The following is a 24,140-nucleotide window of genomic DNA, read 5'->3' as shown; positions in this document are numbered from 1 at the left end:
ATTTTTGTTGTTCTCACCCCCAACCCCTCCTCGCGGTGCCATTTCTTGCAGGCGTGTTCCTTTCCACGGACACACTTGCGCCATCGGAGCAAAAGTTGCACAGATAAGAATCCGAGGAGGATAAGGAGGAACTTGTTTGCTGTCCTGGAGTCCTCTTGTTCGCCCGCGCGCCTCCCCCGCCGCGGCCGTGGCGGCTGTGCGCTCCGCAGCCCCCTCCGAGCACCGCCTGCGGAGCTGGAGTAGCTCTGGCATGTAGATTTCCCAGTGGGAGAACTTGTGTGGATGGTAATTTTAATGAGACCTGATTTAAGCAGTAGAATAGATCCATAAAACTAATACAAGCAGACTTTCAAGAGCTCTACTATTTGTCAGGGCAGTGAATTTAGAGGTGCATCCATTGGCTTGGTAAAGAGTGTTATCATCTTGAAAACTTAACCTGCATTAATTCAAATTGTTTCTATGCAAAGTGCTGTGGAGAACTTCTTGAATCCAGGGCAGGCCAAATATAGATCTATTTATTCCTGAGGCTCGACTTTAGTGCAGAAAAGCGTGCTAGAACCACAGGAACTTAAAGCCAGGTTCTGTATGAATGAATGCGGAGTCTGTGCTGCTGCATGCAGCTGTGTCTATAATCCACGGCAAACTCTTAGCTTTGCTTTCTTTCCTGGCATTTAAGGCCACCACTCGGTCCACATATATTTCAAGCTCTCCCGCATTGTCACACCTGGTTATATACAGCAGTAACACAGTTTTCTTTCATCCTGTAAATACGGCGTTGCGCCCAGATGTGGACCTGAGTCCCACTTGGAGCAATGCGCTTTGTCGGTTGCTCTGATTTTTCATCCTATCCTTGAGCCGTTTCCCTTGCTGCTGCTGGAAATGAGTTCTGCTTGGCCTCATTCAACTGTTTTCCTTCCCTCTCCTCCTCAACCCATTCCCTACATCCTATTTTGTTTTTGCAAATAGTTTTTTTTTTCTTTCCTGCGGTTCTCTGGCAAGGTGGGGAGCGACAGAGCTGGTGGGGGAGGCTCAGGGCTCCTCTGGGATGGAGGATGTGGGAATCAGCAGAGCTGGAGCATGCGGAGGGACGTGGGGAGCTGGGAGGAAGGAGGGCAGAGCAGCATCACGGCAGGAGCAAAAGGGGAAAAAACAGGGAGGGAGGGATGGGGCAGGAGCCCCAGGAGCCAGAGCTGGAGGATGCAGCAGACAGGCTGGGCTGGCACAGGATGCAGCCAGACCCGGCGGTGGCAGCAACATGCACTTAAACAGGGAAAAAGTTTATTTGCTTTTTTTCTCGCAGGATATGCTAAGTGATTTTGCAGTTTGAGTGGAGTGGCATTATTGCACTTAGCTCTGCATTTATTAAATAAATTTGTTCTCCAACTCGAGTGTTAAGTGTGTATTATGAAACCTCAGAGCCAATCCTAGTGGCTGCAGTGTGCAAATATTTTTAAAATTATGTAATTAAATGGGACTCGGGCTGCGATGGCCACTGAAGTGATTTATTAATTGAATGGTTTGATTAAATTTAATGTTATTTTAGTTTATATGGAAAGGGTTGGTATCTTTTGCAGAGAGAGGGACATCTTGTGAGACTGTCAGTGGTGGTTCAGAGGTCCTTGCGAGGAATCCTTAGCACCCAATTAAATATTAACCAAGACGATGTGACTTGTTCTTTCTCTGTCCCTGAAACTGTGTTTTGACATCTAAGGCTGGTGATAAAAATTTGCTCTGCAGAACCGCTTGCAATGCACTCTATTTATCACCAGATTATTTCTAAATTAATCATGCTTAAAATCTTTCCGTTGTAATTGTGCTGGGGCTCAGTGCTGTATGATGTGTGTAAATAAAAAATGCCCTTTTAATTTCTTGTTAACTATATCTAGCCGCTGTTGCAGCCAAATTATATCTGTTTCCGTAGAATGTCATTTTAAAGGTATTGTGGTTACTGAGCAGCAGCTGTGATTGAAAAGTATGTAAACTAATCTTTATTTGCTCATGTCATTTTTATATTCTTATGTCAGAACACAAGAAGGCTGCTTTAGATTTGTCTTTCGCTCTGTATTAATTTTCAAGTCTAATTTTTCTTGGGTTAACGCATATAGTGCATTCTCTGCTACACATTGCCATTCATTGCCAGAGTAAATGGCTACTTGTGAAAAAGTACAAAATTAGTTCCTGCTTGATTGCTGTAAAATACATATTTATTTTCATAGGGAGGGTTTTTATTACCAGTGCATAAAGTACAATTATCCGGCATGGTATTGGTGACTTAGAAGAAGAAGTAATCAAGCACCATGTATTTATTACAGTGAAACGCAATAAGTCGCAGAGCTGTGCATTGCTTTCCCAGAAGCAAGAAGGAAGGTGTAGGGCTTTTTGGTCTTGTTTGGGGGTGGTTCCCCCCCCCCTTTTTTTCCTTTTTTTTTTTTTCCCTTGCTTCCCGGCTGGCCCTGTGTGTCGTTCCTGCTCTTTTAAAGGGAGACCATTTAAATCCTCAGTTAATATGTCTGCATAAGAACTTCTTTGTCTCTTGATGCCCAACCATTGAAAATTAAATGTGGTTGTGGATAAGTATTTATTCATACCATACCTCACACCTGATCTTGTGTCAGTATGACATCATCCTTGCCACAAAGATTTCTAGTGGTTTAAAAAACGCTCCGTTGTGAAATAAGTGGGAGTGGGTAGAAAAGGGACAAGGAAGGCAACAAAAATAAACTACTAGTGGGATTTGATGCTTTGCCAGGTTAAAAAAAAATCATATTCTTAGGTCCACACACTGCCTTTGATCTGTGCACAGGACTTCCATTGCTGCCACTGGCTGTTCAGTGTGGGGATGGAAGGCAGTATATGACTTAATTTGCGTGTTGCGGGAAGTACGTTTTCCTAGCATGTGGTCTAGCTTACTTGAAGAATCTGAAATGCGTTATAAATGTAAATGCTGTGTTTAAGTAAAACTTCATTATGTTTTGGTGGTTTCCAAAAATGCACAGGATTTGACCTTGAAGTGTTATTTTAAGGTGTTATGAAGTATGAGCTAGACTTTGTAGTCTTCTAAATTAAAACTTTGAATGCGTTATTATTGTATTTTGGCATTGGCAAGATGTAGTGCTCAGTTATTTTCTGTCCCATTCTTCAATTTTTTTCCAGCAAAAGTAAAGAAAGAGAGCCAGATTCATCTGTATGATGCATGTTGTTGTCCATTAAGAGCCGTGCAGCTGAAGATGTGCTTGTCCATGGATTTGAGTGTAGCTTTCTGGTCTCCATCAGGATGGAGCTGCTGCTTGGGCAGCCACGCGCGTGCAGTTATGAAGGACCACCTCTTCCGTTGACCATTGCAGAGGCCCACATAGGATGTGGTGAATGGTTTAGCGTTTGGATCCAAATCTGGTTTATATATAAAAGGGGTTGTGTTTCTGTTTGGAAAATATGAGCCTCTTTTACGTAGACCAGGTGTGGATTAGCTCTCTAAACCATTTGCCCATTCCTGTGTTTGCTGGAGACAGTTTTCAGTTCTTACAAAGAAGCCGTACAAGTTGAGCCGTAGAAACAGCAAAAACCATCCAAAAAAGGCTTAGGAAAGAAATAAATGTAATTAGCAAAGTGTTCGTGATCTCAGGTTGGTGGCCCAAACGTTAGGAACAGACCTAACCTCTCCAAGCATGCCTATTTCCAAAGAAAATAGAGGCCAAGCGTTCCCGCCTTCGCCGCGCTACCTGTGCCGCCAGCGTTCAGGGTTTGTGTTTCCCCTTCCCGAGCGGTGTGCGGCGAGCGAATAACCCGAATCCCGGCACGATGTCCTCCACCGCCTTCACTCTTGGCTGGTGGAGGAGCAACCTCAGTAGATGTTGAAAGACAGCTTGGAAACACCCTGCTCGAGCGGCACGTGGAGCGTGCCAGCAAGCCAGATGCTGCCACTGGAAGAGTATCCTTAATCGCTTGTCATCTGGCTCCAGCTGTGCTGACCTACGCCTGGTGAGCAGCCATGTGCTCGCGCCTGCCAAATGGTGGCCAGACGCTGCAGCAGACGCAAGCAATTAGCACGGTCCCCCCATCCGGTGGCTGGATTCGCTGTGTGTGTCCTGCCGATAACCGCAGCGCTCGCTAAAGCCGGAGGCGTTTGGCGGTCCGCGCTCCTTGAGCAAGCGTGAGGGAGGCTCCCTTGGCCGGCGGTGCAGCGGCCACCGCTCCTCAGAGGTTTCCCTGAGCAAGACGAGGTGGCACCCTGGCCTGAGGTGCTCCTGAGGACATGTGGCCTGCGGAGGGACTAGGTGGACGCAGGGCAGCTGTTGACTTGTGGGCCCGGAGCCCAGGAGAGTGAGAGGGGGAGGCAGTTAGGAAGAAGAACTTCGAGTCAGCACCTCGGCGTGGTGGTGCTGGGCCTCTGAGATACCTGCGAGGAGAGCGGCTTTGAAGTGCAGTCTTGGCAATATGTTTGTGTCAGGCTCTTGCGCTATGAATCACTGTGGCTGCACCGGTGATTTTCCCTCCCCAGCGCCACCAACCCCAAGCGATGGTGGATCCAGCTGTCGGTTGGCCCCGTAGGGCCCTGCCTCACGGCCGAAACGTCTGCGCGCCTCACTCATCGTCCTCTTTCAGAATCCTCCTCAAGGCTCTCCTAGACGGCTATATCTACAAAAACAACAACAACCCCTGTCCCAAAATAAGAAGCCTGGTAGCAGTTAAACCACTGGGTTCCTGAGATCGCTGCCTCTCATGGCCACCCAGCTTGTCACGGTGTCCTCCTCTTCCTCCCCTGTCTGTCTGTCTGTCTAGCCTCTTGGCGTCAGCGCTCTTGGCTTTTGGGCATAAGCTCTTGGAGGCACATGGCACTTGGGACCAGCCTTAAGAGGCGGCCAAGCCTCCTTCGTCTCCGACATCCTCTTCAGAGGACCCGGACTCCGGGTGTGCCCAGCTGGTGACTCGAGGGCTGGGAAGCGCATCTTGAAGCACATCGAGATCACGCTTTGTACTTTTAACTTTGATTAGATATTTGTTGGAGTAGGACGGCAGTGGACGCAATAGGTGAGTAGGACATGATGACCATGCGTTGAGTTGTAGGCAACCCCAACACAGTTCCTCCTCTGGGAGTGGTGCCGACGGGGTCTGTACATGAATTTTCCCCCGTTTTTGGGAAGAAGATCTGGCCCATGTTACCTCCAGAGGCGAATGTGCACGTGGGCAGAGGACACGTTTGTACTTTGACATTCCAGTGCTAGCGTCTCGCACCTCTACGGGAGCATATTGATTTCTGTGATGGTGAGTGGCAAGCTGCTTCCTTGATTGTGGGCACTTTAAAATAATTGGTGTAAATATTTGAAATCCTAGATGGAGGAAAAAAAGAAGTGTGGACAATAATCCTGTTTCCCTTGTGCATAGCTCTCCTGATATCACAAATAGGGGTAACACTTAGAAACGCATCCAAAATAGAGTTGAAAATGGATTGCTTACCCGTGTTTCTTGAACAGATAATTTTGCTGGCGCATTATTATTCACCCTCCGCTATTTTCACACTGTGACACAAAACTAGAGAGAAGAAGAGATTGAAATTTTGACCGGTACGTTATCCTGATACCTGACACGCTGTGTCGATATGAGAGTGCCTTTACCGCAAGGACTTTCTTGGTGGTTTGACAGATCCAAGTGTGAATAAGCAGAAAAAGCAGAACTAATAACTTGAGTAGCAAAAATACATTTTTTTCCTTAAAGAAATTGATTAACATGCAGACATATACTGTATGCATATTAAATATCATTTCAAAATGTGATGGGCAGGAAGCATAAGTGATGCCATTTGGTTTTGTGGCATCAGTGTGGGTTGATTAAGGGGGTGGGGATAAATTTTGGGGATTATTGATATAGCATGAGTAGAGCCAGATGGTTGTATTACACATCTTTTGTGTTCTTGTTTGCTTCTTCAAGCAGTTGCAGAATTTTGCCCTGGGCAAAATTTACTCTTTGCTCGTATGTTCCCCTGTGAATTTACTTTTGACAAAGTACTTCATGAAGAAGGGAAACACTGTGCTCCGCGCACGCAAACTCATCTCTTCCCTTTTGCATTTGTGAAGTTAACAGTCCCGTACTTATAAAACATTTTGTAACTTGTGAAATAAATTAGCAGTAGGTGCAAGTTCAGTGCATGCATGCCCTGTGCGCGTCGCTCCTCCTCTGTATGCGATACCGATTTAGAGCCTGTCATTTTTAAAAAAATTTCCTCACAGTGTTTTGGAGAAGAAACGGTAGAAATGGCAACCCATTTGCTTTAAGGCGCTGGTTATGTAGTATTCTTCCATGAAAGAAATGTTGTCTTAAAGATTAATGAGCTAATTTTTCCACTACTTTTTTTTTTCTTTCTTTCTTTTTTGGTAAGTTTTGAGATTGTGGTGCACCTGATTCATGTTATCAAAAACATATACTCTGTGGTATTCAAGTTGAGTGGGAGAAGGTTGTGATAGGTAGGTGGTTCTTTACTGGGTGTTTGTGACATTTGTTGGAACTGCTTATCGCCGGAACCACCGAAATTTACATATATTTGTTATTTCCCTTTGAAAGCAGATTATGCTTTATTTCCCATAAAAAAGAAAAAAAAAAAGATGAGTTGTAATAAAAGCTTTGCAAGTGAGATTTTAAATCTCGCTTGTGCCTTGCACCAGCGCAACTCGATTGACTTGGCCGAGTTTACATCCCCCTAGGCCTCCACATGGGCAGGTTGCTCTGCGTTTATGGGTTGTAACAGAACCAACCCACGGTTGCAAACCCATCGTGCCCGCTGTTTACTGCAGGCTCCAAGCGTGAGCTCTGGTCCCGTTATGGGGAACCTTGCTGTGAAAACGGGAAACAACCCGAGTGAGATCCCCGACTAGCGTTGGCGTGAGCCGGAGCCAAAGTGACTTGGTCGCAATAATGATGCCATTGTGCTCATCCTATCCAATCCCTTCTTGAAATGTTTTAGCAAGTCTATCTTACAACATTATAAGAAGATAATCAGCTGCCTTAGAAGGTCCCCATCTGGAGTATAGAGTTCTTTTGCTGAAAGATGTTTTGCCTTTCCGAGATAGCTCTCGCATTTCATCATCTGTTGTGCAGAGATGAAGTGCATATGAAAAGTCAGTGACTCTGAATCCATCTGTTGTTATTATTTTCCACTGATAATTGGCTTGAACAATGAAATGTCTGTGTCTGTAGCCTTTGAAACTGTACACCCTGTTTATTTTCTGGAGGTCTCGCTCCCTTTCCACCCCCCCCACACACACACATTTTTTTTTTGTTTTGTTTTATTTTGTGGGCTTTTTTGTTTTGTTTTGTTTCATTTTCTCTCAAGCCTGTAACTAGTGGAGCTTGTGTGAAGATGACATCTTTGACTCCGTGCATCCCTATGTGTCACTCGGTGTCTGAAGCTCGCCTGCCGATTTTTGTCGGGGTGCTGTGTCTACCGTGTTTGACTGCAGCATAGTCCTACGGCAGGAAGACCAGCAGGTCCAGAATTTGCAGCTGTCTTACCTGAAATGCAGTATTTATTTCACTTTCTCTTTTAAAATATTAATTTCGAGCCCAGTATCTAATACCTATGGAATTAGATACTGCTTATAATTGTATAATATATTCGGTTGCATCCAGTTTAGCATGATGCAGGGTATTAATATTAGATTCCACTAACAGCAGTTCCATTAGCTTGCTCAACCAGTATGAGATATATATGAGCAGGGAGGCATAACTAGCAGCCAGAACTGCCAAAACAGTCATTAGAAGCTCCATTGGGATGGACAAAGGCTTTTACACAGTGATATACTGATTAAATTTTGTTCTATGGTTTATTTGCATCAAGGTTAGATCACTATCATCTGTGTGCAGTGTATTATCTAACACCTTCTTTGGAAGGTCATTTCAGTGCAAAAATAGTGAATGATATAGGGACTCTAGAATTTCTCGCAGGCCGCTTGCGTGGAGGGTTTTTTTAACGCGGTGAGCTCGTGCTAGCAAATTTTTACTGTGCTCTAACGCCGAGGGTTTATGGAATGAAAAGTGAAAACTCCTCCTGCTCTACACGAGCTGTGCTGAGCATGTCTGAATCCCAGCAAAGCCCTGAGCAGCCTCCGGTGTCCTTTGGGGTAACCCGTGGCACGAGCCGGCGCGTCCAGCGAGCTCACGCGGCCTCTTGCAAAGCCCCAACCGGCTGCGTCGGCGGGTGCCGGATGGGAGATTTTGGTGCTCACATCCGTACGCTTGGGTCTGCAGAGGAGTATAATCTTATTTGTGCTTCAATAGCAATCATTTAATACTGCCAGTTATTAAAAAATAATTAAATTACCAAAACCAACATGTAGCTAGGGCTTACAATAGGAGGTCAATGTGATTTGACTCCTTAAGTTAGAGAGGGACACTAGTGAATGCCAATTGCTTTCAAATTTTGCTTCTCGGTTCCATTTCTGGGGCGGAAGGGCAGACGAGACTGAAACACAATTTATTTCTCTCGAAGCAAGAATAAATCACGGTGTATAATTATGTATATTTAATTATAATAATAAATGCTTAGCGGTGCTTGGTGGTTATCAAGGCCTCTAATTTAGCTGTTTGGGGAAGCAAATATAGTTTGGAGGGGACATTTTATGAGGAAAATATTTTGGAAATAACCTTTTTTTTTCAGGAAAACCAGAGAAATTTCCTCCTTTTGCCCAAGCAGGCTGGTAAATAGGCTCGCATTAACCGGTGATTGATTAGCTGAAATAAGTTTGCTCGCGGAACGGCTCTTACGTAGCGAACAAAACGTGGGGACAGCGCCGGCGGCTTTGGCACGGCCGTGCGCCCTGACGTCCCCGTGTTTGTGTCCTCATGCGAGAGGTGGAAAATGCGTCTTGCAGGCGGTGCTCGGCACGCTGGTTTTATCTCTATTTTATTTCTTTTGCCAGCGCAGTTCCTCCAAGGGAAAGGCGCGCTTGGCTCCGGGTTGTTGTTATTTACTGCCAGGCGAGCGCGCGCCGCGCTCGAGGCCGCCGTGCCAGCGCGTCCCCCTACCCCCTTAAGCGAGCCGAGCAGCGTGCCGGGATCAGGACAGGTAGAAGGCGCAGCAGGCGTCTGATTTGAGCCAGTTACTCATTTGCTGAGTGTTTGTGTTTATGCAAAGGGGCCTCTTCCTGCATATTTAATCTAGAGTAAGGCAGTGGCTTTTGTTGTGTTTAGACCACATACCTTCAGCCCTTCCTCGCGCGGGGAGGCTGCTTGCTCCGGCGCGCTCCAGCCTCTCCAAACTCCCAACTTTCCGCGGTTGCTTGGGAATTTCCACGCCGCTCCCGCGCCTTTTGCTTCCTCCTTCATGGGTGAGTTTGCACGGCGGGCAGTGCCGGGCACTTCCCTTTCTCTTCCATTTCAGCCAGGCACGAAACAGGGCGTTCGCTCACTCGAGCCGCCCGGACCTCCCGCTCCGCCTGCAGAGTTTGGTGCAGGGGTTCGGATGGAGAACACAGGTGTTTCTGGGATATTCTTGGGATGTAAAGCGCCGTATGGCAGTGGGCAGCAGTTCGAGGCGGGGGGACACGGAGCGTGGCGGGGGAAGCTGCTCGCTGTAACTCTTCTCTGCACTAAATACCCCGTTTGGTTCCTGTCCGGAGGAGAATGGTGCCATTGTTCACCCAGAGCTCCCGAACGCAACGCGGGGCTGCGGGAGCAGCCGCGAGGAACAAAACGAGAAGGGAAGAGAGAAAGAAAGAGCAAAAGAAACTCCGTGCTTTATTGTTCCCTAGCAAGGGTCCTCACTCGGATGTCTGCGCCGCAGGAGGACGGCTTTTCTGCCGTGGAAATTGAGTCGTCCCTTCACTGATATTAGCAGCGCGCTGGAGATGTTAGCCACAATGCAGAGCACCGGCCGGGAGAGGGGGAAACCTGATATTCCAGAGGGGGGGACAGTCCTGCTGCTCGGTGGCGTGGGGGACGTCCCTGCGCCCTGGCGGCACCGCTCGCCTAGCGCCGGCCCCGCTTAACTATTTACTGCGGGCGCTTCAATCCCCGGCTCACGCGTTTAATACAGACGTGATGACTGCCGCTGGCTCCCGCACCTCATTAACTGCGCCGCGCGCGCTCGGCTTCCACGGGGCAAATTAGTTTTAAAAATGACTTTAGCCGTGGCTCGGGGCAGCGTGTCCCGGCCGTGTCCTAGTGCCGGGCGTGGGGACCGCCAGAGGATGCTGCCGGCGGGATCCGCACGGAACGGCCCGGAGCAGCGCGGCCCGGCGGGGAGCGAGGCCGGAACGGCGGGTTTGGGTTCCCCAGGAACCGCTTCCCTCGGTTCGAGTAACTCGGCTCCGACGGAAGAGTGTGCTGTTCCCCCACGTGTCGGGAAGCGTGAGGATCTGCATAAAATCCCGTCAACCTGATTAAAATACGCAGGGACGTTGGTCTTCTCGGGTGCAAATCAGCCTCTAGGCTCCGAGGCATTTTTTTAACAATGAGGCTGCTGGGGGTTTTTAATAACAAAATTACAAATACCGTGGCTAATTGGGAGTGTATTACTTTTATGCTCCAGTTAGAAGAAAAAAAAAAAAACTTTTTTATGAGGAAAAGTACCTCAGTCAAAGCACCTTGTGTGATTAGTGCTATTGTATTCTTAAATTTTGATTGATAGAGATAATAGTTTTCACTTAAAAATACAGACAGGTACTTTAACTTTCCATGACAATAGCTATTTGCATTTCTTTTATCTTTTTGTTTAACATTTGTGGGGGTTGGGACGGATTTGATTATTAACTCTTATTGCACATGGAGGTAAATGCTAAAACAAAGCTTTTGTTAAAGCTTCAAAGGTAACACAGCAAATACTGCTTTTTAGGCACCAATATTGCAGGGCTGTTAAAGGATACCTGGAAAATATTTTCCCGTGGCCGTGACCAGGAGTAGCACTTTGCTGGGAAGTAGGGGAGGGCGACGGCGATGGCAGCGCCCATCCCTGTGACACCTTGGCCCCGGTGGGTGGGTGGGAGGATTTTCATCCCTTATTTTTTCTTTTTTCTTCCTAAAAGCTGCAGCCATGGGGCTTGATGTGGAGTAGGTGAAGTCAAGCAGTAGCAGCAGCAGCAGGAAAGATGCCTTTGCAAAAGGCAGGAGAACCAGCAGCATTTCCTAAGGATGCCACTTTGCAAAATGTTTACATGAGTCTTGAAGAGTAACGTTTGGCTTTTCCTATTGTTTTTTGGGGCAGCTCTGCAGGCGTGCAAGCCCCGCACCCCGTGGCTGCTCCGCCGTGGGTAGCAGCGCGTTAGGTGCGCGAGGTCGGCTCGCGGGATGGGGAACGCAGCGCAGGCACCGCGAGCCTAAGGGCTGCTCTGAAGGGTTATTCGGAGGGGCTGGGACAAGGTTGTGTGGGACGAGGTGTCCGCCTGGACGTCTCCTCGCTGGCGGCTCCACTGGGGACCCGTGTTGGAGCCGCTGGGTCTCACAACCCGCTTGGCCGTGCGGCTCGTGCGAGTCAGGTCGCCAGTTCACCGAGAAGAGATGCAGGGCCCCGAGCTGCTGCTCGAGCTCTGCAATGCAAGTGAGCCCTTCTTGACTCATCTGCTAGTCGTGTCCGTGGTTCTCTCAGAGCTTGGAAAAGGGGAGGGAGGGACGGCGTGTGATTAGCTCAGTGGCGCTGGTGCAGATCAAGCGATCCTTTCCCAAGGTTACAGGGGTTTGGTTTTGGAGAGGGCGAAAGGTTGCCGTGCATGGCTGCGTCCTTGTACTGTCACTTACTTGTGTTTTATATCTCTTTGGAATAAATCGAAAGCTCCGAGCAGGCTGTGTATGGAAACAGAGCCCGCTGTGCTCCCACCTGCACCGGGAGCAGCAGGCAGCGCATCCCGCTCGCTTGGCCTGTGCCGCATCCATCCCCATCTCCAGAGCCCAGGGAGCCGCGTGCGCGTGGCCTCTTGGTGCAGCTTCACCGTTTGCCTGTGTTTGGCCTTCCAAGGAGGTGGTGTAAGTCCAAAAGAAACACTTCAATGTATTTATTCCATTGCTGGATGCCCCTTACGTACAAGAACTGAAGAGAGCACCTCAACGCACCCGGAGAGCGCCTGTCTGCGTGGGGATCTGCGGGTGCTAATGCAGGTAACGCACATGGAGGTGGCTCATGCAAAGAGACCTGCCCGGACCAGGTCGTGGTACACTCTGTGTTTTCAGGATTAGCAAAACACCAAATAGTTATTCTTTGCCTACTGATCTGCAGCTGGTAGAATCACTGAATGCATCTGCCCTTCATGTGACAACAAAACAGTAATAATGGCAATAGAATAAGTAATAATAATGGCAATAGAAGGACATATTTCAGCCTGTGTCTGGTTGAATGTAACTTAAGGAGTTTTAAAGGCAAAGAAATAGCTATATTCAGCAGTTATGGTTTCCTTTATTTGGGAAAAAAATATTGCACAAAAGTGCTTATTTTGATTACAAATTCTGATATTTTAAAGCCTCAGGAAACCTGTTAGTAAGTATTTCAAACAGGCTCAATAAATATATTTCAACTAAAAAATTAGGCCTTATATGAGAAAAATGGACATGGAATTTCAGGAGCAATCTTTTGCAGTGCCTTTTTTTTTTTTTTTTTTAAAAAAAAAAAAAAAAAAAAAAAAAAGGAAATCGTGCTTTCTAGGTAACGAAGTGGAGATTCCCTCACTGGTTTAGGTTTCCAGTAATGATCTGTTACCTTCTCGAGCCTGGGACACTGTCAAAAATTATGTAATAATTCTGAGCAGGGGAGAGCAGTTCAACTGATGTTCCACTTCCCTGTGCAAAATTACTCACAGCCAGTTTGTGTGGGAGCAAGGTCTTTTATTCATCTATTTTGGGCTCTCCACGAGGCTATTCTTGCTGAGGTATTAGTAGAAATGCTACTCTTCTAAGTAAAACTTTCTTCTGCAACGGTGTCTATTTCTGTGTATTCTTTATGTTATTGCTTAAATTTAGCTTTGCAGGGATCACTCAGAATTAGCTTTCCTGAAATTACCTCCCTGATACAGAGAGCAGTAGTGGAGGAGGAGGCTACTAAATTGAGGATGGGTTGTGGGATCAAAGTGTTCGATGGTCTGACCCGAGAGCAGGGAGAGGGGGCAGAGCCTCTTGTCTGGTACCTGGGTACCAAAGGGATTGCTAGGAGCTCATGCAGAGCAGAACTAACCGAAGAGATCATGGCCTGGGGGTCAGATCATGAACTTTTTTAGGGTTATTACTGGTTTTCATTTCAAAAAAATCTGGTGAAATCGGTGATAACAGAAGTATCTTTGCATCCAAGGCTTTCAAAATACATTGCCCTCCACGCCCCCTCCCCCCCAAAAAATTCCCACCTTGTTGCTGGGTAAACCAAGGCTTCTGGGGAGTAAACTCAATGTTTTTAGGAATGTCTGGTAAAATCTGAACAGGTTAAGTCATTCTGTGAGGCCTTTTCCCTCTGTGTGGATCCAGTTTTGCTGGTGGGACTCTATCACTGGTGATGGATTAGGAGAATTTCCCTTTGGCTCCCAAGTCTGTAGGGCCACCACTGCTTGCAAAGTGGATTTTTTTTTGTGTGTGTGGTTTGGTTTTCTTTTTGATTCCTCTTCTTGAGGGAAAATATGAGTCTAGTGAAGTGTCTTGCTTTGGTGGGATGGGATTTTTTTCTTTGTTTGCTCCACACACGCACTTACAGTGTTGATGGTACTTTATGTTTATCTTAAGGACAGCATGATGGAAGGAATGTGTGTTGCCTACATCAGTTCCCTCGCCCATATAAACATTTTCAGGGGGAAGGTCAGTATTTGTGTTTCTGCATGTTGGGATACTCAGCTTCCAGGCTCTTAACAGGAACTTTTCACAGGTGTGAACAGCTGTCTCTGCTGCTCATTTTAAGGGTACATTATCCACATTTTGGGAAGTCAGGTAGCATATATCTCAACTTAGATAACCAGCAATGGAAGCAGCCCAGATCTCGGGCTCTGCAGCTTGTGAGAAGCACTGAAGTCCTCCAGAGCCCATGTCTTGTGTTGCACTCAGTAGACCACACTTGTCTCCCTTGAGTTAATGTCAGGCCAGTGTTTCTGGGCTTCCCTGTCACATATTTGTTTCATGTGTGACAAGCGTGTTTAAAAAATGTTACCTGTGTTTTCAGGCGCTCTTGAAAGGTTTATTTTATGAACATTTTATGCAAACACATCATTTTCCGCAGCTTCCTTAAGAAGTGCATTTAAGATGGTTCACTTGCCATCATGAAGGCTCGGGGTAGAAGTGAAGTCTGCTTGCAAAATACTGCCAAAATAAAGGTTTGCCTGCCAAATATACAGACAATTTGTAAAACAGATAAATACGAGAAGAGGTTTGAAGTGTCAAACCCCAGATAACCCTCACAGCCAAGCAGGAGAGGAGCCTTTATTGCAGCTAATCTAAGAGCACATTGTGTGGCAGAGGTCATGCATTTTGCATAAAAGATGTATTGTTTTACATCCTCGCAGGAAGGTGAGACCTGACCTATGATGACAGAGTACGGGTATGTCCTTTCCAACCGGGATCAGCAGCGGCTCGCGCATGAACCCTGGGGAAGCTGCTGGGGCTTCCTAGGCAGCAAACACTGACACGTTTTGGCTCCTGATCTCCAGGACTTCATTGTGAGAAATGTAAAAACGGCTCACTCAAAATGCGTAGAAAGTAACAATAAGGATAATAAAAAAGATGATGATGATGATAGTTAGCAGCAGATGAAAACAATATTAATTTCATCTCAAGACAACCTTTTTCCTGGCTGAAAATAGTCAGCTTTCAATGGTGAAGAGGTAATACCTCAATCTTACGGTGAAAAACCTTTTTCCTTCCAAACTAAATGGCAAATGCATACGTTTTCTTTTGGAAAGAATTTAATGAAGAGTCTAATTTTTTTCCAGAGGTTGATAATTTACTACTTTGGTTTTAAATAAAAAAAAATTGGCTGCAGCTATTTATGTAAATAGCATAACTTCTCATTTGACGAGTTTCACAAACACCCCCAAAACTTCGCATCACTGTGTGAATTTTATGAAATGGAGTTTCACGGTGCTCGCTCTTGCGCCTCGACAAGTCACCGAGTTTCCGTTTCGTATGATGTCATCTGTGTCGGCAAACTCCTGCATATTTCTTTCTGTCTTCCTTGTGTTACTGTTCTGCCCCCCTGCAGCAGCAGATCAACATTTCAGTGAAATTGGGTTATAATTTCACTCTATTAAGCTATTTGGTCAATTGACGTGGAATTAATTCCGAGTGCTGTTAGTGGTTTGAGTTAGTAACTCGATCTAAATTAATAAACAAATGTTTTTCTTTTCTCTTGTACCATATGTTGATCCCAATTACATGAACAGAAAGTGGCAGATTGTCATGTTTCTTAGAAGATTACATACTCTTTTGCATAAGAGAGAGTACACAAGATGCAGTAATATACAGGATAAAAAAAAAAAAAACCCACACGTGCTGTTTTCTGCCTCCTACTTTTGGTAAAGATACACTTATTTCCCCTCGTAGAGTTGCTGTGCTCACCGCCGTGACTCGTCTTAGCAAGAAGACACCCCAGGACAGTAAATGACTTGGGGAATGAGGCTCGAAAGATGCAGCTGGTGGTGAAATGTCACCTAGGACCATGTCTCTATGGAAAGGGATGAAAAAGAAGAAAGCAGAGATCCAGAGGCTGAAGTAGCAGTGGTTATGAGTGGCCTCAAAACGCCTTAAATAAGACAAACCCGGGCAGGCAACAGCAGGAGCTCTGAAACAAAGGGCTCAACTCATCTATTATTCAAACCGAAAATAGATTGATAGGCATCAAGATTAAGAAAGTTTTTGCTGGAGAACAAAGATGTCTCATCTCCATGGTTTTTCTTGCTTTTTTTCCCCTTTTCCTCCCTCCCCAAGCCCAGCGGCTCTTGCCGGTGCAGGCTGGCACTGATAAGCAGCACTCCCGTGACTCGATGGCTTTTATGAGCTCCCTGGGCCAGTCCCTCAGCGGTAGCCGCGGTTAGGGCCGTGTGTCGCTTTACTCGTGTTTGTCCTTGCAAACGCGGTGCCGGTGAAAGCGGCCCGGCCGTTGCTAACCCCGACGCGGCAGTCACGTGTGTCCCCCTCTCTCCCCGCAGGGTAAGAAGAGTGACCTCTCTGGGTGGCTGTGACTGAAGATCGCTTCACGGGAGCACCCGAGGAAGGTAAATACCTGCCCGGCCTTGCACACCGCCGCTCCTGCACGCATGGCTTAGATGCCACCTTGCGCTACGGTGGCCACCGCACAGCAGGGATACCTGGACCCAGCTCCTCCTGGTTGAGGAGCAGCCCGGGGAGAAGAGCCCAAGTTGGTCATTACCATGGTGTGGCCACACTGCTGATGCACTTAGTCCTTTCCAAGCGTAGCAAAAGGGGAAGAAGCAGCAGCACCATGTGAAGATGGTTTTAATGGTCCCTTCCTTCCCAGCTAACTCCTTACCTCCAACGGGCCCAAAGTTGCTAACAGGCAAAGGGGCATTAGCATCACAAAAGTGGTGATTCAGAAAAGCAGCACTCAAGTAGGGTGGTTGGTGCCGAAGGGTGTCATCTGACTGAGGTTCATCTGGCTGCTTTATAATCACCTTCTTTCAGAAATTAATAGTCGGTTAAGCACCATAGCAACAAGCACCACTGATGTAAGCGCTCGGCAGTGGCTGCTGCTCGCCGTGATGTCAGTGCTCGTTAGCACTGTTCCCTTGACCTCGTTTGAATAGAAAACGGTGATTTCATTCCCAACTTTGGATTTTACGGAGTGACTGCATGCATCTGAGGGAAGGGGAGAGATTTTTGTTTGTAATTTTATTAAAATGTACTCTTAAGGCTTGGGGGTGGGGGGGGGGGGGGAATGTCCATCTTCCCTTCAGTTTTAAATTAAAATAGATATAAGGACAATTTTTTTTTTCAGTTTTTTGTTGCCAAAAATATGTATATAGGAATCATGAAATTCATGAAGTTGAAGTGAATATTGCAGTCCTTGGCCATGCCCATGGTTTATGTCAGCATCGTGGTACATTCCTCTCTCCAAGATCTGAATATTGCTGTTTTCTCATGGTCGAATCATGAGGTAGTTGATGTGGTTTGGGTATTGAAGCTGAGGCAGGTCCTGCTTGGGAATGTTTGCTGCTTAAGAAGCTTAAGAAGATGGTAGTTCCTTGCTCTGCTGCTGCTCTTCTTTTTTTTTTTTTTTTTTTCTTTTTGTGGGGTAAGGAAAATTTTATATTCCAGGTGTATCAAACTATCTCAAAAATTATGAGATGCTTGTGGAGCTGTGGATCAGTGGGGGGACATGATGCTTATAACTCATGCAAATAAGGAATATTACAGCTTCAAGTTTGTGAAGAGTAAAAATAGCCTCAAGTTTGTGACCGAGCAAACCCTCTGGTGTGCATCGCTCAACAGCGGTCAAGGTGGGCAGCTGGAGCCTGTGTCCTGGAAAGGACCATTAGATCATTTGGACCAGCTGCCAGGATGTTGTAGGTCACTGAGCCCCATGCAGGGCCCCTAGGCAGGGCTGGTCAAGAGGGTTTGGGTAACCTCTGTTTTCTGGAAAGCAACTGGTCTCAGTGGGAAGACACTGAGGAGCAGAGAAGACGCTGCTGCCCTTAGGAAATTTCCCATGGATTGGGTCCTAGATAGACATGTGGTACACGAGTTCGAGCATGTGTTTGCGAATGGCACAACAAAATTCACAACTTAATGAAAAATGAAGTTGTTCCATGCAGGCTATAATGTTAGGACTGTGAGAAGTTATGGGTCCCCCCTGCTTCTGCTGCAGTGAGGGGTGCTCCCCTCTTCGGAAAGCGATTTGCTTCAGGATCAGTCCTCAACCTTCCAAAATATTTGATAGAATAAAAAAGGTAATGAATGATACGTGGTCTAGGAAACTGGATGTCGAATTTCAACTTGGTGAGAATTGAAACGGCCGAGATAATAAACCAGGAGAAGAGGAGATAGTAATGGAAACAGTGATAGAGTCCTAATTAGAGCAGTGCCACCGAAACAGGGAAGGTTAAGGGCTTGGTTGATTGAGTTTGAGCTCAATTGCTTGATAGCTTAATTTCAGGTGAAATCCCATCTTCTGAGTTAGCGGGCAAGGCGCTGAGCACGGCCACAGAGCAGGTCTCCCTGCTCCTTGTGGGGCGGCCCCGGCGGCCGCAGCACTCATCAAATAGGTTCTTATGCTTCGTGGTTGCTTGTTGCTTCTTTTTTTTCTCCTTTTTTTCCATGAGCTCCAAAGAACTCAGCACTGATGCAGCAGATAACTGAGAAGATACTGCAAGGGGCTCTGATGGTTAAACCTTCAGAATTAAGCTGTTTACATTCTCCTTTATTTAGCACTGTTAGGCGTAATGCCTAATTATATGCCAGTTTTGCTCAAAGTAGGAATTTGAATTGCAATGTTTGATTTGGGGAGTAGGGAGGGGAAATGTATTTTTACAGAAATTATGGACAATAGTGTTAGTTTTCCAGGAGCAGTGATTTGTTTAAGTGCATTTTCAATAATCAGACGCGTTCAGGGAGCGTTGTAAATCAGGGATAGCTCGCATGCTGGAAAATTGAAAAACACAAAACATGCTGCTTTAGTTGTATATTATTGATAACAAAAGGCACGTGCAGACTTTTAAGATAGCAAAGATAGAATACTTCAGAAACCCCTCACAGGGGAAAAAATCAACACAAAAGGATTTAGTAAAGTTACACTGAGTTTAAAATTTCCAATCCTAGTGCTTGCCAGAATTAAATGCTGATTAAGTATTGAAAATAAAACAGTAGCTGCCTGCTGCAACTGAGAAACAAGTAAGATGGTCAACAGATGAAGCTGTAGGTCTGAGCTTGAACTTTTTTATTGGATTTTCCCCTTCTCTTCTCCTTCCATGCAAGTCAAGGAGAAAGGTCAGAAGGAGTTTTTTTTTTTCAAAAGCGCAATATAAAAATGTGTTGCTCAGTTTGTTTATGCAGAAAACAAAGTGGCTGTGAGGCAAAAAAAAAATCATTTTTCTTCAACAGTCACACCACTTTGTTTTCTCAGAAAGAGCTGTAGCTCTAAAACCATGTCAAATACATCACTGTGCTGCTTCCTCGTTGACCTCCACATGCATCTCCCCCTTCCCACATCTCTGGGTTTCCCTACTCATAATTTGGCTGGTTTGTAGGGTGTTTTTTTTCCATACTGGTTTTGGCACCTTAAAGCAATATTGCAGAGAAAAAAAAAAAACAGCCAGAAATCTTGCAAGATGCAGGATATGACGCTCTGGTTTGGCATGCCAGGAACATTTGGCATCAGTTCTTGCATTGCCTGAGCAGGAGACAGGGATTCAGGGCACCTCCGTCGCGTTGTGATGGGATGTCTGCTGCTTGCTGCATCGTGCGGGGTTAGTTGTGTAGCCCGAGTGACTGGAGTGTCTGTCAGTCCCCATCTAAAACTGCATTTATTTACTTTCTGATTGTCTGGGAAAGTTGATATATCCTATTTTTTAGGACCTTTCCATTAGATAGGGGATGTGAGGTGCAAAGTCTTTCTCTAATTTTTAAAAATAGAAATTACAATATTACCTGCATGTTTCGGGGTAAACCGAAAAAGAAATAATAATTGCGGTCTTTTGACAACACAAATTATATAAAGTTCATACCTGCTTTAATGAGAAGTTTTAGCTTGGAGATGGGTGAAGCTGTGGCTTTTCTGAGGCAGCTGGGTCAAGAAGATTTGGGAAATAGATTAAGACATTTTGGAATAATTTAGAAAGTATTTGAGCAAATCTCATTAGCATGGACCAGTAGCATGCTGTATTGAAGACTTCAAAGATCTGTCAGAGGAGTTCTCTCTGCGCTATTGTCTGCCAGCATTAGCAATCTCAAGAGAACATGTTTCTTTTGTTTGCTTTTGGCCCATTTAGCTTTTTTGCTTCTTCTTCTTCTTCTTAATGTTCCTTAATGTATTATAAATCTTCAAGTGGGTTGGTGGAAAAATACGTTTCTCAGCTGTAAGGCAGTCAGTAGCAGGTTTTGATCCTCTTATCCGATGCTTGTGGACCAATTCCTTCTGGTCTTCATGAAGCTGCTAAGGTGAGCAAGATTTGGTCAGGATTTTGCATAATCCTACTGTGTTTCTTCCATTTATCTTAGGTAGATGCTTGATAGGATCTTCAGTAAAACTCAAGTGCTGATTTGTATTACTTGAGGTGTTCAAAGGACCATCATCCCCCTTGAAAAGGCAGCCTAAACTGCTTGGGGAAGCTGCATTCGGGTAGTTGGAGCCTGTTCTGCTGCTGCCACAGCATCAGCCCCAGTTTTCGGAAAATGACTTGGAAACAACGTGCTGCAAACAGGCTAGAAAAGGTTCTCTACCTGGCGCAGCAGAAGGGTATGACACTGTTGGCTTGATCATGTCCACCTTGACCTAAGCATGGGTATCCCAAGGAGCAGGGTAGGCAGCGCTCGTGATGCCCTGTGCAATTCCCAGCCTGCTTCCTGCGGTTATCCTGCAGGATAACGGCGTCAGGACATGCTGTGTTTCCCCATGGCTCGGCTGGGGGAGGAATTGCAAACCGCACAGCTAGGAATGCGATTTGCTCCGCATCAGTCTGGAGCCCAAGGTTTCCTTAGGAAGCAAGCAAATAATTTCCCTGGGTTTGAGAATGGTGCTAGCGCTTGCCTGGGCATCTGCCAAGAAGTGCCACGCAGCAGGCGCGCCAGGATGGCCATTTGAGTGCCTGGCACACGTGTCTGGTGCCCGTGCACACTGGGCACACGCGGGAATGTCGCGTGTCTCGTGGCGAGGGCGAGAGCCCCTTGCGGATCTGCAGCCTCCAAACCCGCCTTGGGAAAATCGTACTGCAAAGATGGTTCTGCGTTTTCAAACCTAGCAAAGTGAGAAAACAACACCAGAAATAGATTCCTGTTGCATATTTCATATTTTATTTGGTCATCTCTTAGGTCATTGCCTGTTGCCTTCTACCACTCCAGAAGTATATCTTCCGGCACGCCGAAGTACTGTCCTACAGCAACGATATTTTACAGTGGCAGTGTTACAAGAGCAGTGATGTCAGTGGGCAGTACAGGAGGCCACCCTTTCTACTTGGTAACTCGTGCAAAAGCCAAGGCATTAAAAAAAAAAAAAAAAAAAAGTACATTTTTGGCCCTGATTGCCTGCCCATATTTCTCATTGCAACATATGAAAGTGTTTTTCACTTCTGCTAATGGCAGGAACTTCAGACGCCACCTCCAAGATGTTTAATTGCTACGTGTTTCTCCCGGTGCAATCTGTGAATTTTAATTTGGGACTCTCCCACCTCTGCTGCCCCTCTGCTTTCCACAGTGTTTTGCGTAATAGTGCTTAATTGCAAAAGGGTCATTTCTGACTCTGAGCTCACTGTTTATTTTTTTAGTAGGGTAGCACAAACATTTGGGCGCTTGTAGCTATGACTCTGACGTCATTTCCACTGCTAACCATTAATATCAGTAGTTTATAACAAGGCATTTCAGAATGCATTTCTGTTGAAATATGATGATCCCTTTTTATTTTGTTTTAAAATAGTAGAATTATTTCCCCCTATTTTTTTAAACAAGAGATAAATTGGCACCCTTTGAGTAATACCTACTTTCTTCTCCTCTCATTCCCTTTGCAGTATCTTTAATAGCAGAGTCCCTGTGCTTATCCGTGTTATATTTGTAATGCAAGTGTTTCGTTTAATCCTCCAACACGTTAAGGGCTGATGGAAGGAAACGTCTGTGGAAGGGCACAGCATTTCCTGCCAACGGGGCACTTCCACCAATGCAACGCTGGGATAGAGGGAGTGACATTAGTGATTGTTTGTGAAGATCTTAGAAATAGAAAGTGCAATTTTTAAAACCTAACAGCAGTGTAAATCAATGATATGAGCAATGAGACAATTTCCTTTTTTGGGGGGAGGAGGGGGTTTTTTAACCCCGTTTTCGCTCGAGAAGTTATTTGCAGCTAAAATGCCTTGCGGTTACTTTTACTCTTTGTGTTTGCTTTAGAGCTGCCACTACTCTTCACTTAAATTTTATTCCCATAATTGGATAAGATAATTTTCATTGGGAAAATTTTGTTTTTAGAAGCTTTACCAAATGCAATTTGAACATTGTTAAAAATGTTATTTTTGGAAAACCTCAGGAAAAAAAAGAATTTTTCTGAAACACTGCAGATTCTTTTGCATCTTTATTCCTCTTTGAGATCCTGTGTCCAGGGAGAAATAATTTGCTCTTTTGGTTTGTTTTCTCTTGCTTGGAGGAGGGCTACACGATTGCTTTGGTGCTACTTGCTAAGAACATTCAAAGCGCTCAGAGCTCCGTTTGGGAGACCTCTAAAATGAGCCCACAGGAGGTCTTGGAAAAGTTGTAAGAAATTGTAAGCATGTCTGCTGAGTCAATTCTGTGAGACAAATTGCCAGCGTAAGGCTGCAAGGTTCAAAACTTCTTATTTGCTCCCCATTATCTTTAAAACAATTCTGGTCTACCTTGGATTTCACAGCAGAAAAATGCATGTTTGGGAGAAAAAAAGAAACACTAATTGGGCAAAATATTTTAGGAATTGGAAGAATGATCTGGATTTATATTCATGCAGTTAAAAGGAGAATCTGGCCTGTCTGTCTCCTCTAGAAAGTTGGATACCTGAAAAAAAATAGTTTAAAGATGCAGAATGTTGCTATGTAAAATTTATCTTTAATGACATTGAGATGATATTTTAAGATAATTTGAATTTTAATTTTTAAGTTATTCAGTAAAAAAAAAAAATCTTGATTCCTTGAGAACATTCACGGTGTTTTGTGGAGGTTATTAGCCCTGCCATGAGTTTCTGAGAATTACTTAAAGGATAGTGGAGATCCCACCTGTGAATGGTGCAAACCTCACGTGTGCCAGCTAGTTCTCTAAAAATGTGTGAAATGTGCGTAACTCGTGTGTGACACGGGGCGATGCCGGCCAGCTGGAGGTTTACTGCTCCAGACTGTGCTGTGCCTAACTCAGCTTGAAGCACCAGAACAACTGTAGTTTTTCCAGGTACTTGATAACGATTGCACGGTCCAGGAAAGCCCCTTTGCCCTTTTCTCCAACCTCAACCCAGCTGCTCTGTTGGAAAGCTTGGAAAAGCTGCAGAACCTTGAGGATGTCCTTGGTAGAGGAGAAGTCCTTTGGTTGGGGAAGTCCTATGGATGCCATGGGATCTCCTCTGTCACATCTGACCTCATCTCATGCAGCTGGTACACCAAGGTGCTAGAGGTACGAGATAGCGTTGCCCACCCTGGACCTCTCATAGGCTTGTTCCTTGGGAGCATGCTCAACTGCTATGTATTTTTTGTTGAGCACTGACTTTTTGTAGGCCATGAGGAAGAGCTGTTTGTCCCACAAATTTACTCAGCCATTTCTCAATTCCTTTCTTGCATTTTCTGCTATCTTTTTTATCCTCAGCTAGGGCTTGAAGCAACGTAACTCATAATTGGGTTCAGAAGGGTGGCCCTTGGGGTTTTTGTGTGTGTTTTGAGACACGCAGCCGTTCACACAAGCTGCCCGAATGACTATCCCCCGAGTCCCGGCATCTCCATGGGTTCTACTATTTACGCTCTCAGCCACATTTATCTATGAGTTTTCCTCTGATTGAGGGTTTTCCATGCATATTTTCATTCCTTGCAGGACCTTTCTGCAGATCCTTGCAGGAGCCTATATGTTTTTATATATTATTATGCTTGCAAATGAGGGGATAGAGACTTTTCCTGGATTTTCTCCTTTGGCATTGACATCCATCTGGCCGCTGCCCGTGAAGAGCGATCTGTGGCATCATCTCGATAAGACCTGAGTGCATCTCTGGGGGAGTTTATCATAGTTTTATATTGAGTTTCCCTCAGCGTGTAACTGGATGCATTAATAGTGACATGATCGCAGTGTGACCTGGACTTTAATGGGTTTGAACTTGGAACTGTTTAGACATTAAGAAAAAGCCCTCTCTCCCCACGTGCATCCAGTTTTTAATACGGAAGCCCGAGCTGTAGCAGCTCCGTGGCCGTGTGATTTTCAGCTTTCACTTGAGAAGGGCCAAATAACTGCTAGAAAAACACACTGTTACTCTCCTTACTCTCCTGATGCAGACGTGTGGCTGCCAGAACATGCATGCAGCAAAAAGCTTAAACCTTCTG

At 45.6% G+C, this 24,140-nt stretch overlaps 1 protein-coding gene across 5 annotated transcripts in view; it reads left to right on the top strand.

Annotated features, from left to right (window-relative positions):
- Positions 1-24,140, top strand: part of FOXP1 (forkhead box P1) — a 326,447-nt gene that overhangs the window by 127,732 nt on the left and 174,575 nt on the right. For all 5 annotated transcript variants that reach the window (XM_088534324.1, XM_088534326.1, XM_010216277.2 and 2 more), the window contains one exon: positions 16,092-16,157. The gene's annotated coding sequence lies outside the window, so the exon portion shown is untranslated. The remainder of the gene's footprint in view (positions 1-16,091; positions 16,158-24,140) is intronic.

Source organism: Tinamus guttatus, unplaced genomic scaffold (assembly GCF_059628265.1).
Source record: "Tinamus guttatus ecotype Peru unplaced genomic scaffold, ASM5962826v1 Tinamus_guttatus_pri_ptg000547l, whole genome shotgun sequence".
Classification (NCBI taxonomy): domain Eukaryota; kingdom Metazoa; phylum Chordata; class Aves; order Tinamiformes; family Tinamidae; genus Tinamus; species Tinamus guttatus.
The sequence above is the reverse complement of the archived record's forward strand: the minus strand, read 5'-3'. Positions and strand labels throughout refer to the sequence as shown.